Source organism: Lissotriton vulgaris, chromosome 2_1, assembly GCF_964263255.1.
Source record: "Lissotriton vulgaris chromosome 2_1, aLisVul1.2, whole genome shotgun sequence".
In the NCBI taxonomy this organism is placed as follows: Eukaryota; Metazoa; Chordata; class Amphibia; order Caudata; family Salamandridae; genus Lissotriton; species Lissotriton vulgaris.
In genome coordinates, this window is record NC_141687.1 from 624383748 (window position 1) to 624401785 (window position 18038).

The window sequence follows — 18038 nt, forward strand, 5'->3', positions numbered from 1 at the left end:
AGGAGATAGCTATTTGAATGTACTGGTGGTTCTGTCTTGCATGCAATGCATTATGGGTAGTATGGATTCACCATATCTTCAAAGTTTATGATGCTCACTAGGGACCTTTAGGCACAGCTTGTGGTACTGCACCTAGACAAGCAGTGCTGGTGCCTTGCTCACTAGGGACATCTAGGTGCAGCTTGCTGCACTGCACCTAGCACATCTAATTTATATTAGACTATTCTACACATTTCTCTTTATCAGTTCCACATAGAGTACAACCTAATCTGGAATTAATATAATAATTATTTTGTCACATTTCAAAGTGACTACTTGTATTTGTACTTTGTACTTATAGTCGTTGCTTATGAGAAGCAAGGTTGGCTGTAACTACGCCTCTTTACTGCCAGCCTTGATGTTCATAAGCAAGGACTATAAGCACAAAGTGCATGTTTAGGCACCGCTTGCAGGTGTTCAAAACATAAATAAAAGACATTGTTATTTATAATGGTAATAGCTTAAATTCTCAAAATGCAAGACCCATTGCATTGCAAATGCTTGTTATAAAGTGCTACCAAACTTTGATGGTGTCAGCGCATAGTAGAGTGAAAACAATATGAGTCACCAAGCAAATCCTGACTTTGGACCCAGTAAACTGTTGTCAGTAGAATACGTAAACTTGTGTTGTTAAATGTTAAGCCTCAGTATAGCAGAGAACAAGAGGCAGCATAGTTCAAAGAATTAAACCTAAGAGCTGGGTGAAGGGAGCAGAAATGAGCGGAAGAGTGAAAGGTGGTGTGGTTGTCCACCACCCATGGATATAGACTTGCAGAGTTTAAACGTCCAGTAAAAAATATATGGAGGAAATTGATAATTAAACCTTCAAAGTAATGAAAAAGTAATGAAATCGAGAAAAGTATTGGAAAATACAGTGTGATGGGAAGGAGGCTTCAAGAGCTTCTCGCATGACCCATGCGCCATGGGGTGGGATGGGGGAGAGTAGCACAAAGGTTTCTGGAATGGGAAGGACTATATTCGATAGAGCTCAAACTATAGGGAAGGAGTTTAATTTGATTTCGGTTAGAATAGCAGAGTACTGGGCAAGAGGAGGCAAAATGAAAGAGAAGGGGGGATCTGGACGACAATCACAGTGCTTATTCCAGAGCCTAAAACATTGCACTTTTAGTTATTTGCAGACCAGGGCGGCTCCTCCGCTATGGCGGAGGAGTGTTGCCCCACTGCTTTTAAGTAGTGCAAATAAAAAAAATTATGTTTCTGTGCTGCTTTGCGGACGGGCAAGGCTGCACTGCTCTCTGGCCGCCCAAAACAGTCATGCGCACTATCCCTGTTCTCCATGCAGGCCGCATTGCAGCCTGCATGGAGCACATGCCCAGGCCCCCATTCCCTGGCTGAGCGTTGAACAGGATGCTCCGACTAATCACATCGCTGCATTGCAGCATTGTGATTTGTCAGGGGAGCCTGTGTGCGTATCAATCCCGACGCAGCCTTGCAGCGTTGCGGTTGGTAAGGGAAGCCTGGATGTTCTTCCTGTTCCTCGATTCCGACAAGGAGAGCAGGAGCAGAGATGCTGGACCTGGCGGAAAGGTAAGTGTTTATTTATTTATTTTTACATTGCGCACCCCCCCACAAATCCTCCCCATCCCCCCGCAAGCCATGCCGGCTGCCACAGCAGAAGATTGTGGGATCTTTTGAACAGAGGCGGCTCCTCCACTGAGGGGGAGGAGCGTCACCCCACTACCATTTGAGCAGTGCAAAAAATACGAGTAAAATGATAACAACAAGCCGTTATTATAATTTTATTTTTCTGCAAGGTATTGGAGCCCGGTCTGGGCAGGGCGGGTCTGAACACAATGAGGTGTGGTTTTTGCACTCCCAAAGTGTACATGATTGTTTGACCGGCCCTCTTGGGCTGCTCGGGGGAGGAAGCAACACCTTTCCCCCCCAAAACCTTCAGGGGGCTGACTTCCAGCCAAGGTCAATGAATATCTATGAGGTATGGGAGACTCAGGGGTCCTCATCACATTCTACAGGGAGGGCGAATCATTTGGCGTTACATCACTGCAAGTACCATGGCCTGTACCTGTCATTAGGGTACATCAGGGGGATGAGTTTTCTAATGATTGAAGTAATGCTCTTGCACTGTTGATAGAATGAGCAAACTGGGAATTCATTGATAGATTTGTTCTTTGGATTGACACCGGGGATTTCACTTCACTCTAGCACACTACTCCACAAATGAGCCAGCGCAATTCAGCAGTGATTTGTATTAGACCATTATGCAGTGCTTAATTTGAGCCCTGGTTACTGGGGCTGGCACTGGAGCTTTAGTGTCAACACCAGCTTTAATAAGAGCCTGTGAGGCACACAACACCAGTTGTTTAATTGTTAAATATACATTAAAATCACTAATATCTGCAACCCAAAGCTATAAGAATAGCTTGGGCGGCATGTATTAATCATTTTAACGTGAATTTAAAGGCTGAATGTTCACACTTGTATGAGTATGAAGGTTAGTTGTGATGGTGCTGTCACTGGGAGCGCTAGTTGGGCCAATGGATGGTGCAAGCTGTAGCGGCCTTCTGACAAGGGCCCTGGCATTTTATTTTACAAATTAAGTAGTGCCCTTATTCTTACTTGAATAAAGCTCCTCTCTCAAACAAGACAGGAATTAAAGAGGGTCCATTCACCAAGGGGCTGCCAAGACTGAAGGATGTGTTGAACAGGTCTTAGTGAGGCCTGGGCTCGTCTATGGTAATGCGGCTCACCAGGATCGAGTCAGGTGTCTGATGAAGGGATCCAGGAGGATCCAGGAAAAGCAGAGAAGCAGCCAGTCAGCCACCAAAATGCAAGCAGGACGACCATCAGCGCCAAAGGCCACGCAGCCCTGGAAATCGAAGCTGGGGCAGAGGGTTTGAGTCTCAGCAACAACGCTCAACATCCTGTGATTCTGGGCAAATCACTTAATCTGCCCGTGCCTAACAAAAAATAATGTGCCCTCGTGTAACGAAACTGGTGCTCATGTAAAGCGCTCTGATACCCGATGTCTTCGGGTCTTGTTCGCACTATAGAAAACTCTATTAAAAAAAACTCCACAGCACAGGGGCCCAGCAACAGACTAGGTAACAGAAATGGTTCGAAGAATACTACAGGAGTCTCACAAACACATTTCGACAGAGGTCTGATCATCTTGCTGTTCTCTGAATGCCATTAACCTCAAGACCACTGGATGCGGGTTTAGTCCCTGGTAGCATCACTGTCTGGGCTGATGGTGGTAGTTCCATCTCATCCACACCCTCCAAGCTTCCAGAAAATGCTCCAGAGCCAAAAAAGTATTGAGATGGGTCGAATTAATTTGAATCCCAAAGGGGTTTTCTTTGATTGTCTATATTCCTGGCTGGTGGTTACTGTCTCGTACCAAGATTACTTGTTTTAAAAAGCAGCATTAAGTTGTAACTCGGATGCCTGTTTCAGATTAGGGATGGTCTCCTTGCATGTCGGCTGTGCATCAGTGCTTAATTTGTAAAATAATAAGTGCCAGGGCCCTGACCAGGAGGCCACTGCAGCTTGCACCACCCATTACCCCGTCATTGCTGCCAATAAAGGTACTAAAACCGGCTGCAGCCTGTGCAGGTAAGAGCAGTGGGTCCGGGTGGGGGAGGTAGGGACTTCAAATGACGACGACGAGGGGAAATTAATTATTTATTTAATGTTCCCTTGTGGTCGCCTGTCACATTCCCCCCAATCTGGCCCCACTGCTCTTACCTGCACAGCCACTGCTGACCAAAACAACTACTAACCATCTCTCTCAATTGTAAGTGCAGCAGTTCAGATTATTCCAGGCACCCAAAGCTAAAGACAGGTATTAGTATTTGTAACGTATATTGTATTAATAAACAACCCTTGTTCTGCTCATCTCTACACTAGATGAGCAGCGCCACCATGTGGCAGAGTGTCATAAGTGTAGTGATGACAATTAAGTGCCGGTGCCGAGCACCGAAAACCAATTAAGTGCCAGTGCCACACAAGAAACCACCGCTCAAATTAAACACTGCTGTGCATGCACCTTTCTTTCTGTTTATGTATTGATTACCAGTTATGGCACAGTGGCACGCTTGGCATCAGCAGGGACAAGTGAGCACTCTCGCTTCTCGTGAATCAAATGTCACATAGGGTATCCAATAAGATTCATAATGCTTAAATGATCCTCGAGTAGTCGCTGCAAGTTTTTCCGTTCCTGAGATGTCCCAAAATTTGAACAGTCATTCTCTCCAATAGGATTTTCTCTCTTTTCCCAAACATGCAGCATTTGTCTGTTTTACCGCACACATCACTATTGACATAATCTTTCCTTTTTCAAGTGTAGCGGGAAGGTCTTTGGGTTTGCCATACCTTGACTATGTAAGCTGGAAGTCTAGGGACATAAGCGTCTATTGCATCTAAACTGCTTGACCTCTATATTTGCAATTAAGGACACCGCCAGAAAAGATGAGGCCACATCTTTTCTGAGGACACAAACCAGCCCTGGCAAGTAAGTCAAACCGACCAGGGGGGCTGGAAGGTGAGGGGAGGCTGCTGCTTTGGTTTTTTACAAGGGGCCGATAATGTAGCACTGCTACAAAACCGGCCCCCAGTAACACAAGCATTTGCAATGCAACGGTCTCGGCTTTAGTTAAGCTTAAGCAATTCTGTTTGTAATTAGGTGGCTTTTTAGTTTTGCTTTTATTAGTGTTTTTTAAAGTCCCATTTACAAAACATGCATATGTGTGCATATATGTATATGTCAGTATGCATTAATATTGGTATTGATATAGATATGCAGATGTTTATATGTTTATATATGTATGTATATATACACATACATACATCTACGCATATATATGCATGTTATGTTCATGAGAGTGTGAAAAACACTAATAAAGCTAAAGCTAAATAGCCACCTGATTACAAACAGAATTGCTTTGTGTGTAATAAAGATGAGACCTATGGCATTTTGTTCACTAGTGCCTAGTGCAAAGAGTAAACGTTTGGAGTAAGGTTAGGCTGTTTTTGCAGATCGAGTAGTAGAGAGAAGTAGTACATAGTGAGTAGAGAGTACTAGAGGGTAATAGAGAGTGAGTACTAGAGAGTTAGTAGGGTGATTAGTAGAGTGAGTAGTAGAGAGTGAGCAGTAGAGAGTAGTAGTAGGGAGTAGTATTTAGTAGAGAGTGTGTAGTAGACTAATAGAGAGTAGAGTTGTAGAGAGTAGAGTAGTAGTGAGTTGTAGGCAGTAACAGAGAGTGAGTTGTAGAGAGTAGTATAGAGTGAGTAGGAGATAGTGTGTAGGAGATAGCGAGTAGTAGAGAGTAGTAGAGAGTGAGTAGTAGGGATTAATGAAGAGTACTAAATCGTAATAGAGGGTAGTAGAGTGAGTAGTAGATAGTAGAGTGAGTAGTAGATAGTAGATTTAGTAGAGCGAGTAGTAGAGAATGAGTAGTAAAATTGAGTAGAGGTTAGAGAGCAGTAGTTAGTGAGTACTAGAGAGTACTAGAGTGTAGTAAAGAGTAGTAGAGTAGTAGAGAGTGAGTAGTAGATAGTGGAGAGAGTAATAGAGTGAGTTGTGAGTAGAGCGAGTGGTAGATAGCAGAGAGTAGTTAGAGTGTGTAGTAGAGAGTGAGTAGTAGAGAGTGAATAGAGAGTACTAAAGAGTAGTAGAGAGTGAGTAGAGAGGAGTAAAGTGTGAGTAGCAGAGAGTAGTAGTAGAGAGTGAGTAGTAAAGAGTTAGTAACGTGCACTAGAGAGTAGTAGAGAGTGAGTAATAGAGAGTATTAGAGTGAGTAGTAATGAGTAGTAGAGAGTGAGTAGTAATGAGTAGTAGAGAGTGAGTAGTATAGAGTTGTAGTAGAGTTAATGGTAGAAAGTGAGTAGTATAGTGATTTGAGAGTAGAGAGTGAGTAGTATCCTGGCTTTGGAATCCTGGAAGACTGCTGGTAGTTGAGCGTGGAGGCGCGGGGAGCCGTGGCATTCGAGGTGTCGGCAGCCTTGCGGAGGAGAGCGGGGGAGACCGAGGAGAACAGACTGCAGACCGTGGAGATTAACAAGGGGTGGCGCAGCTGTTGCTGAACGCCGGCCGGGCTCACCTGCGGTCGTTTCGGGCTGCTTTGGGCTCAATCTTGTGTTCGTGTGGAGCTGGCGCCGGCAGAGTGCTTCACTTATATATAGTAAGACCTGGGAAAAGCGCTTACTAATAAATTACAAGATGTGTGTTGCTTGACAATGCAACGTTAGGAGTCTGGGCAACGAGGATGTGGAACTGTTCGGAAAAAAAACTATTGCCAGATACCTGTGCATATTAACTCTAGCACTATCGTATTCCGGCATAATTATGGTTTAAAAGCGCTTTTTCCTTTTTTTTGACACACTTGTGGAAAGAAGGACCATTCTTGGTAATATATTGATATTACTGGACCGGTTGAGCGGGGCTCTCTTTTGGAAAATACCTGCTGTCGGCAGGAACGCGACCTTGCCGCTAGTCTCCCCCTGCCGCCGTTGCCTTTCCTGACCACGGCACAGCCACTGTGAGGGGGGGCTCCATTTCCCAGCTCCCCTTGCGCCAGGGAAAGCTGCACACGCCCTGCCCAGTGCCCGGAGGCGCATAAAGTTTGGCGAGAGCCCCCGCGTCACGGGATCGCGCGCGGGACGTGTGGGAGAAGCCCGGGACAAGGGCGGGACAGTCTGTCTGTGGCAGTCCAGGGCAGGACGAGGCTGGGCTGGGCCACAAACCCTGGCCGTCGCTTTTAGGGCTGGTGTTCTTTGAACAGTGAGACATTTAACCCCATGGCTGCTAAGGCAATTCCCCTCCTGTGCTGGAGATTGCTCTATTTCATTGTTTTATGACGAGCTGGGCTCGTCATCAGTGTACGAGGAGGCTACACCATGACGAGCCCAGCTCGTCATGAGTGTGGAAGGGGTTAAATACCTCACCTTAAAGACTCAGATTTGTTATATTTGTGTTATACTATTTTATTGCATTATTCATGATAGCTTTCGGATTTTAATATAAGTTTTGTGGACCCTGCTGACGGTACTAATAATGTCTAAACAGAAAACGGTGAAAAAAAAACAGTGCCTGCTTCACTGGATAACTATCTAGTTAAAGTAGTTAAGAAAATTAACGATGATCGCGATTATCACCGTGCCAGGTCCCCGATTCGGTCTACCTCTCTAGGTGTATCCACAATGGATGATAGCTGTGAAGTGGATAATGTGGATGTTATTAATAATGAGGTACCAGTGTTAGCTGCATCCTGCCAGGTCGTGCTGGATGATCCCCCTGACTTTCTCGACACACCAGTACAGGTTTCCCCGGTACGCAGAGTAGTTAGAGCCTGTAGGAAAGTACCAACTAGACGCGGGGGTAATCGGAATAAAAAAAGAGTGGGAACTCCCCCCAAAAAATGTAGTAGGTGAGGAGTTTGCCATGGAAAAGGAAGATACTGGTAAACTGAACACTGAGCAACTAGATCTACTGGTTAGCCTTATTGATGCTAAGTTAGAAAGCATCATTAAACCTTTAGTGGCCAAATTAGATCTGATTTCTGCTGAAGTAACTAGATTAGGAGGCCTTTTGGATTCTCACATTGTCCTGGCTGGAAAGCCTAATATCCTCGAGAAGGGCGCAAGAGTGAGTAAAGAGGTAAATACCCCAGTTGAGGGGAGGCATAGTGTTAATGAGACAGCCCTACTAGTTAGCCCCCCTACAATTTGTCAGGAAAATAAGGCCACCCCAGTGGTGGAGAGTAAAGAAGGATGGACAGAAGTGAAGAGAAGGTGTTTTATCAATCTTCCCCCTGATTGTGCCCCCTATGTGGTCGTTTTAACTAATGTTCGGTCTGTTGAAACTTGTACGACCCAGCCTCAACAAGAAACACATGACTCTTTAAAAAATAAAACAGTTTCTTGGCTGTATAGGCAATGTGGGTTTCCAGTTGCATATTCTGACCAAATTTTAACAACTAGAAGGGTCAACTGGATTGGCAACTCCCCAAAGAATAGCAGGGGTGACTGGGATGTATGTCGTTACAACGCATACTTTTACTCCGCATACCATTACAACGCGGTATTTACAACGCATACCGCTACAACGCATAGCGCTTTGGGGTGCTGGATAGTGGTAAGTATAATTTACTATTCTAACTCCAGTCCCGTGGACCCTAGGGAAGGTGTTGGATAGTAAATTAAACTTACCTCTTATCCTAGAGCGCCCCCCAGCGCCATGCGTTGTAACGGTATGCATTGTAATGCCTGCGTTGTAGTGGTAGTGCGGAGTAAAAAATGCGTTGTAACAGGTGCATACCGGGTGACTGTGTTATTATCAACTTTAAACACCCCCAACACGCTGCTATAGTTTTGTTAAGATCAGCATCCTTACAGTTTACTGATAACAGCATCTGTGTCCGTCCACTTGGTTACTTCTATAGCCATCTTAGTAAAGTCATCCCTAACGATAGTAATAAAACTAGGCAATTTCCATTTATATACCGGCCCGGTTTGGAGATTCCATTGCAAAATCGATTCCATGCCCTAAATAGCCTGGATTCTAATGATTGACTTCCCCAGGCTCCAGAGTCCCTCCAGTGTGAGATCCCAGATATAGTGGTAAGTGAGACCAGTGATAATCCTATGGTCCAAAATCGATACAGGTGGTCAACTTAGATCTGACCAATGACTTTGGGGCTTTACTTAGTGGAAACCCACGGAGGAAGACGGTAGTAATGTGATTATGATTCCAGATAGCATTGGGATAAGGGGTAAAGGGATAACAATTGCTAGTTGGAACATTGCAGGATTGAAATCCAAGGGGAACGACCTATCATGGTTGAATTTTATTAATACCTACGACATACTATGTCTCCAAGAAACTTGGTGCCGGGAAGATGTTAATTTTGAGGGGTTTGTTTCTTACAATCTGCCGGCCCAGGGCACTGGACCAGGGAGAGCTAAAGGTGGTCTTCTGGTACTTGTGTCTATTAATCGCCCGATTGTAGTAAAAAGGTATATAATTGTGGGAGCACATGTGCAGATCCTTTGGTTAATTGAGGACAAAGGACGTAACATTCTACTGTTAAACTACTACAATAACATTTTTGATAGCTCAAGGGTTACAGTAGTACATGATCTGGCAAGTGCCATTGAAAGGTTAATTTTAGAAGTAAATGTTTCTTTTGATTTTATTTGGGTTGGTGATTTCAATACTCCATTATGTAAATTTTCTACTCAAAAAGTCTGTGGGTTCACAAATAATGCCTGATTTGACGATTTGCATTTCGGCCATAACAGCTATGGTGAGGCTCTACACTTTGCCAAAGATGAAAAAGGTGAAACTATTCCTACCTTTAAGAATCAACATACTAGCTCGGTTATTGATAATGTTATTATCTCTTCTAACATTAATTCTAGTTGTGCTGTTCCAAGGATTGAAGAAACGTCAACAAGTGACCATAATTGTATCATCCTGGAAACAATCTTTTGGGGGGAAAGTTTGGTTAAAACAGGTACTACAGTTACTAATGTGGAACCACACAGACCTAATGGAGTAAGATTCAGATGGGCTGGGGACAAAGCCAACAAACTAATAAGCTGCATTGTCAGGGAATGTTTGTTAGATATCACCTCTATCCTAGATAATGGTCCTGACCACAAGCAGGTTTTATTTTCTTTTAATAATATTAATAAATCAATTAATGCCAGGTTCAGTAGGTCAAAAAGCGCCCAGACTAGAAACGGCCCTGGTTGGTTTGATCATATATGCGCTAGTTTATTAACTGAATTAAAACATGCACTCGCCAAAAGGCAGAGGGATACCTATTAAAAAGGGTAATCTAAGATCAGAATATAAGCGTGCTTTAAAAAGGGGGAAGAGGGAGTTACAGAAGTTGGCCTGGGATTCTCTTATTCAAGCTGCTGAATTATCTAACAGTACCCTGTTTTGGGCTACTGTTAATTATCCCTTTTGAAAGAAGATACTATGCCAGAATTAACCTCGAATGTCCCGAGTGATGGCTGGGTTGCACATTTTTCAAAATGTTTGATTCAAATAATGGTGCAGATTTTAACTCTAGTAGGTGGGTTGTTTTACCTGTGGAAATCTCGGTTAGAGAGGTTGAACTTGCCATATGTGCTAGTAAGTGGGGAAAAGCCCAGGGCCCCGACGGGGTTCCCGTTGATGTCTACAAAGCAGCCCCTGAGATGTGGAGCCCTCTTTTGGCTATCATTTTTAACACCGCAATATGTACTGAGACACCGATATCATGGGGGGGATTTATTATCATCCCAATACACAAAAGGGGCAGTCGATCTGATGTGAAAAATTACCGCCCCATTTCCCTTCTTGACTCCTCAGTTAAGATCATGAGTAGAGTCACGCTGGCTAGGCTAGAGGAATGGGTCGAGCAAGAGGGTATTCTTGCTGACAGCCAGTATGGATTTAGAAAGGGTCAGGGAACACTCGACCAGTGTATTAACCTTGATTTACTGATCGGGAAATACACTGAAGCAAAACAAGGATCTCTGTACCTTTGCTTTGTAGACTTAAGTAGTGCTTTTGACATGGTTGACCACTCTATTTTGTGGCCAACCTGGTACAGCTAGGAGCACCAGAAGGTATTATCTTTTTTCTAGCAAGGCTGTACAGGAAATTACAAACATCTGTGCGGTACGGCACTAAGGGTGAATGTACCCCAAAATTTAAAGTCAAAAGAGGGATTAGACAGGGATGTGTACTGGCCCCCCTACTTTGTATTTTATTTATTAATGGTATCGATGCAATTTAAAAAAATGTTAAAGCAGATGCCCCCCAGATCAAAGGCGTAACTGTCCCAGTGTTATTATATGCTGATGACGCTGTTTTGCTCTCCAGAACCCCTTTGGGATTACAGTGTCTGATCGATAGATTTTCTGTCTTTATCAAAGACCGAAAACTAATCATTAACAAGGGGAAAACGCATACTATGACGTGTGGGGCTAGAAGCAAATTTTTAAATGCCTTTTTTATTGATCAGGAAAAGGTGCAACAAGTAGACAAATTTTGCTACATTGGTATAACCTTCTCTAAAGATAGCAAATGGTCCAATGAATTTAGTAATATTCGTATTAAAATGGCTAAAAGTGCCCACGGTATCTTCAGATTTGCTGCTAAGGTGGGAGATAGACGCACCAGGGATATGCCAAGCAAGATGTATTTCAATTGCACTCTACGGGGCAGGTGTGTGGGGTCACAGAAGAGACCATCATTTGCAGCAGGATGAAAAGTCTTTTAAAAAAAAGCTCCTGTCTTTACCAGCCTCCGCCCCTACTGAGTTAATCCACGGAGAAGTGGACATCAATTTTCTAACTGACCTGTTATTCCTGAGGCCACTTATGATCTGGCGGTCTATTTGGCTTCAGGAGGAAAAAACTTTTAACAGATCAATTATTGAGGATTGCATCTCGCTGGACAAACATCTAAATATACCCTGGTTAAAATATGTTGTTGTCTGTTTTTCTGAGATATTTAATTTAAATGTCTTGATCGATCCCAGAGCAGTATCCCAGATACCCAAAACAGAGCTGAAAATTAAATTCATGGCTTATACTGAAAGGAAGCGGGCCTTAGCCCATGGATCTCTATCTACTGTTATGTTTTACAACAGTTATATTACCGCTGGAGGTTTCCCCAATTATTTGGTATGGATGACTAGGCCATCTCACAAGTTTGTGCTGACCAGACTGAGGTTTGGAATAGCACATCACTTAGTGGCTCAGCCGAACCTCAACAGACACCCACTAGGGCCATGCTTGGGTGATGGCGTATCTAAACAGAGCACTTTGCACTTTTTACTCTTTTGTAAACTGTACATGAATTTCAGTACTGCTTGTCTGAAACCTATGTTTGTTAAATATGGCGTACGTACAGTTAATCAGGTAATGAGTTTAATTTTTAATTTACAATCTGTCGATATCTGTTTTTATACTGCAACGTTTTTAACTCAGTGTATTAATATTAGGAAAAGTATGTGTTTTTAATTAATTATCTCTGTAATATCTTGGTTGTTCTTTGCCCTGAAATCCAATGTATTTTATTCTATGTTGGTTTTTTTTGTTGCTTTTATGGTCATTTTATATGTGCCGAATAATGTTTCATGAATTGAATTGAATTGAGTAGTAGAGAAGGAGTAGTAGTGAGTAGAGTAGTAGAGAGTAGTAGAGTGAGTAGTATAGAGTTAGTAGAGTTGTAGAGAGTGAGTAGTAGAGAGTAGAGAGTGATTAGTAGAGTGTGAGTAGAGTAGATAGTAGAAAAGTGAGTAATAGAGAGTAAGTAGTAGAGAGTGAGAAGTAGAGTGAGTAATAGTAAGTAGTAGAGAGTGCTTAGTAGAGGAGTAGAGAGTGTGTAGTAGAATAGTAGAGTGAATACTAGAGAGTAATAGTTATTAATATAGAGTAACAGTGAGTAGCAGCGAGCAGGGGAGCATTTCCTGTGCTTTAAATGCACGTGTGTAGATAGGTGAATAGTAAGCTGCTTGCCTGATGTCAGGAGATTATTTGTGTCCACGAAAGAGAACGTATCTATTCCCAGCTGAAATCTCCACACCATGTACAGTAAACAGCACAATTGGACGATCTGGTTTACATGCCATCATTGAAAACAATGGGGTAAACCCAAATAATCAATAGGACCTGGGTAACAGTAATTATGTAAAGAAAGTGGTCCTAGATATAAGTTTTAGACGCGACTAGTCATGTAGATGTTATTACTTCATAATCAGCAGAAAATCAGAATGAATCTGAATATACAAACATATGGAGATGTATTGCAAGCTTAAAACAATTATAGAAATGCAATAAATGCAAGTAACCCAACACAACAATAAATTCAACAATTGCTACTGTAGTTTATTTACAAATTCATAAAATTGAGCAAAAAGAAAAATTTTGAAAAGGAAAAGAAGTTGGTGCTCAAGTGAAGAAAAGTAAAAGGATAGATTTGAGGGTGATTGAGTGCAACAAACGGATTATTTATACATTGCACAAGTAAAGCCTACCCATTTAGAATCTATATACAATTTTGTACAGGGGGACAGGGAGGGGCAGGTGTAGGCTTGAATGAAATGGCGGGGGGGGATCGTCGACGTTTCCACCCTGGCGCAATAGGGGGAGGTCACGACCTCTGCTGCGGGTCTTCTTCAGGACGGTAGTGGGGGCAGGGGACAGGGAAGCACCTGTAATAGTAAATATGAATATTTTACAATTTTTAGGGGGAGGTCAAATCTAAAAATGATAAAAAAGTGTTGGGTACATTACCAATTAAAATTGGAACGGTGTCACGATTCCAGATCAGTTGGGCGTAACACCTATCAGAGACAAGGACAGACCGGAAAAAACTGTTAGCCCATCTCCAAAGGCACAGTCCTCCCAGGTTTGTCTAGGGAGAGGTGATCAGCAAAGTTAAAACTCACCTCTAGCTAAGAATGTCAGCTCAGGATTAGGGTTCACTCAAGAGACAGTATGTCCTCAATGGGCACTCGAATTCCTTCGTGCTGCATAAGGAAAAATGAGCCAATCAAACCCATAACACGGTTAACCTCCCGGCATGTAAATGTCATAAATTTGACAAAAACACTCACCCTAGTCAGGTATCATCATGGACATTGTACCAGGTGACTGAAGGCGAATTCTAATTCAAGTAAATCTGTATGGGAAAGAACCAGGTATGAAACCTATGTTGTAAATTCCCTACACTACACATATAAAAAACTCGACAGTAAAAGTTACGTACAAATGATCAATGATCAACGAGGAGTTAAGCTAGGGTGTATTAGATAGAGTGATATGACTCAGGCCAAGTCTAAAAACACCCGTCATAGATATCGCCGAAGCAGGATGTATCCTGCTACATACATAATCCTCAGACTCTGGTATGAGAGTCAACCCGGTAATTTAGTCAAAAGTCCGTTCCGCCCGGTAAGAAAATTAACCCGGAGAAAGTCAAAACTACCGTGCACGGGGAGCGCTACTGTAGGTGAACTGAAGACAAAAATGCTTCAAGCGGCGCCAACCATGCCGAGATAACAATTACCTTCGGTTTAAGGCTTTCGCTCCAAAGAATACGGGGACAGGAGCAGCAGTAGTTCAGTAACTTGGAGTAGCCCGGCAGCTTCCGTGTCACGCGATCAGGAAGAACCACGTGGTCGGTGGCGGCCAATTGTCACTAAGTAGGCGTCGGGCTCGAGATTAGTCGAGATAGGTGAAGGACTAACGGACTCAAGATTAGTCGAGATTAGTGAAGGACTAACGGAGTATGAACAAGGAGCTAACTTGGGATGTGGCAGAGACATTTTGACAAGTGGTAATGGAACACGCTGTTGATACCGTGTTGATCGAAATGACATTTTGGCAAATAGTTATTTAACACGCTGGGGATACCGTGTTAATAGAAAAACATACCGCAGGGTACAGATAAGCGGCCAAACATTGTTACACATTTTTTAAAAAAAAATAACAATTATTAATTATTTTAGCATTTTGACAAGTGCATTACATGTTTACTTTTCTTGACATCCAAGGCAAAAGTAATTCAACCAGTTGAATCTACAATAATGTACATAAAGAACACAGATTAGACAATCACAGACAACAAAAATATCAATTACATTTACATAGGGATAAAGTGTTGTTAACACCTATTAGTGAAGGATTGCCAATTATAGTGGTACATAACATATGGCAACCAAGCAGAAAAAGGGGGGAGGGAACCCCTACCCCAAAAAGTAACAGGGTCATAGATTGAGAGGAGGTCAGCCAGTTGGTAACAGTGCCATTTGTCTCATGACTTCCTCCTGTTCATTCAAGCCCCTATTCACCGTATCAAAGAAATGCATCCATCTGCACTCACGGATGTTGATAGATTGTGCCAGATTTCCTCCCCTAGGATTGGGGTTGACTTTTTCAATAACACACCACCTAAGACTTTCCGGTGTGTGATTAAATCTGACGAAGTGATCAACTAATGGTGCCCCTTGTACTTTACAACGGACCCTGCTGCAATGCTGCAGGATACGGGTTTTCACCTTTTGGACAGTTTGCCCTATGTACATAAAACCACAGGGGCAAAAGATGGCATATATTACCCCCATGGTATTACAGTTGGTGTGGTTTCGCATGGTGTGAGTGTAGTCATTATATGTACACTCATTTACATGCCAGCAATATGGTTGAGATCCGAATGGTTGATGGCCATTCTCCCCTCGTTCTAATAGTCTTAATTTGGATACTTTTCAAATCTATTTCACATATCTGTCTTATAGGGTGAACTCCCCCCTCCACCCAAGATTGGTAGAGGTTGAGTGTTTATACACACATGTTCACAAATTTAGGGATTTTCAGTAGTGCGTGGCACTATTGCTGTCCTTCTCTGCAGCACACAGGTCCGATTAACAAAGAAATAGGAAATAGGAAATGGTCTCATGAAGGTCTCTTTCTACATTTGGAGTAATATTACAATGCTTTCTTTATCTTTTTGTTTCTTTTCTAAGAGGAGTTACCAAAGGCTTCCAAGGGTATGCTTGATGCGCAACCCACTCAGCTATTATTTTTTTTAATGCTGATTTATATAGCGCTAACTCGACCCGACGGTATTGGCGCTCTTTACATAAGCACGGGTTATGTTACACAAGGGCACCTTCACGCACGGGGAGATTAAGTGATTTGCCCTGGATCACAGGATGTAGACGCGACCCCGAGGCTCGAACCTTGGCTCCAGCACAAAATTCGGTAATCTAGCAGTGAACCCACATCCCTGTGAACTGCCAGTTACACGCAGACTTTGCAACAAGCGCTCAACTCTCTGTGCCCAATAGCTGAGAAGCCATTAACACTACAATTGTTCACACGTGCATTGCCCTGGTAAAGTAGAAGGCCAGTGCCCTCTTTCTGTTACTGTTGAAAAGCACCCCCTCCCTTCCCACACACATCCCCGACAGGCCGTAGATGCCGAAATCTCAGCGCAAGCACAAGGAAAGTCTCTCACCCCAGTGTGAGGTCAAAGGCCTCCATGAAAGATTAGCGTTCACTCCCTGCGGTATTTTTGGAATATCCCGATACTTTGTAGTGCTTTGTTTGGTGCCGAAACACTAGATCACTGGGTGAAAATGAGGGGCTTGCTTTCTGGTGGGGCAGGGGCTGCTTTTATCTCCCTTTGAGACCCCCCTCAGTTGTCAATCATGTGCCCCGCCAGCTGGCGCACCACAGCCCCCCTCTGCGCTCAGCCTCGCATCCTCGGACTGCCGGTGGTGCTGGTGCGGGTGCTCGCTCCTCTTCAGAGTAGAGGCCGGGGGCTGGGCGCCCTTGCTCCTCAGGGGCAGCAGCAGCATAGCAGGCGATGGCTCTTATGGGGAGATCGGGGGTGCGGGGCTTGTCCGCGAGGTTGTCTCAGACAGCACGGGGGTCACAGCCAGGATGGGCTTGAGCAGTGGCACGGCAGTGGCGGAGAGGCTCCGGACACCGTCTCTGGTGGCAGTGGGGCGCCAGGGGCAGCTACCTGCAAAGGGAGACGTACAAGGGCAAAAGAGAGAATCGAGCACACTGGGGCCAAAGGACATTCTGTAGGAGGTGTGGCAGAGCGGGGAGCCGTGGACCAGAGCGGTCCTGCAGAAGTAGCACGGACTAGATTGGAGTGCCTGCAGCAACTCAGGTAAGCTTAAATAAGCAGCTGGAAGTCCTGCGAAAGTCTCTGCGGTGAGCGGGGCGAAGGAGCGGCAGGAGAGCCTAGAACTGAGAAACGTGAGGGACTGCACAATAAGAGAGCGACCTGAGGTGAGCTGGCGTGGGGACTGAGACGGGTACTGATGAGGAGACCAGCAGGCCAGTGTTTTGCTTTGCAGGGCCCCTTCAAGCAGCCCTTCCTAGCACCTTCTGTGGGAGGGGAGGCAGGCCTGCCAGCCCCAGGGAGTGACACTGGACACCCGTGAGAGGGCGGGAGGCGAGGAGAGGGAAAACAACTTTGTGTGCAGCTCTCCCGGGAATCGAAGAGCAAAGTTCATACCAGGACCCCATCCCGCCCCGGGCCCTGAGAGAGGGGCGTGGGGTGAGAGCATGGAGGGGCGAGTCAGAGGGCGGGAGAAAACGGATACAAAAGAAGTTTGGTGCTGCGCTGATGTAGACTTTTCTCTTCCCCTGACTTCCTTCTGCTGTAAAAGGTTCTAATCTTTATGGGGCAGGCTCCATAAAGATAACAAATCTTTTACGGCAGAAGGAAGTCAAGGAACCCAGTGTAAAAGGGACGGGGCTAAAAGAGAAAGAAGTACGTCACTGGTATCTCTTTTCCAATGGCTGGCCACCGTTTAGCATGAACGGTGACGCCAGCCAATGGAAAAGAGGGGCAGGGCTTAACCTCGCTAGTGAAAAGTACTCGAAGTCATTAAATCTCACCAGCTCTACTGCGCATGTCTGCGCAGCCATCGCAGGCCGAGACCTAAAAAACATCCCCCACCGGTCTAAAACCAGCAAACCATGAAAATCCCCAGTGTTCGCTACGGCCAGTGCAGCCCTGGGCCAAACCCCCTTTCTCCATCACTCTACAAACGTGCCTCCTCATGCACTACTGGTTGGGGAATGAAGTCCTCTTGGATACTTAGGGACCTCCACTAAGTCCCTTACAGCAGGATTCCTGAGAGCTGGTCAGAGGCCCCACCTCCTTTCTCCACTACTCTGCAAACACGACTACCAGTTTAAAAAAACATAGAAATTTATGTAAAAACAAAGTGTACAATGATTTTATAGTTAGGAAATAGAATTTGAAAAAACATAGAAATTCACTTAAAAAACCAAAGGCTATAGGACGTTATAGTTAGGTAATAGAATTTAAAAAATCTTAGAAATTCACTGGAAAAACCAAAGGTTACAGGTATGTTATAGTTAGGCTCAGATTTCCCTCATACATAACCCGTGAAATTCAGCAGTTATACTTCTCTGAGCTAACTATAACTTATGCCCCCACAATGACATGGTCAGGGACACCACTGATG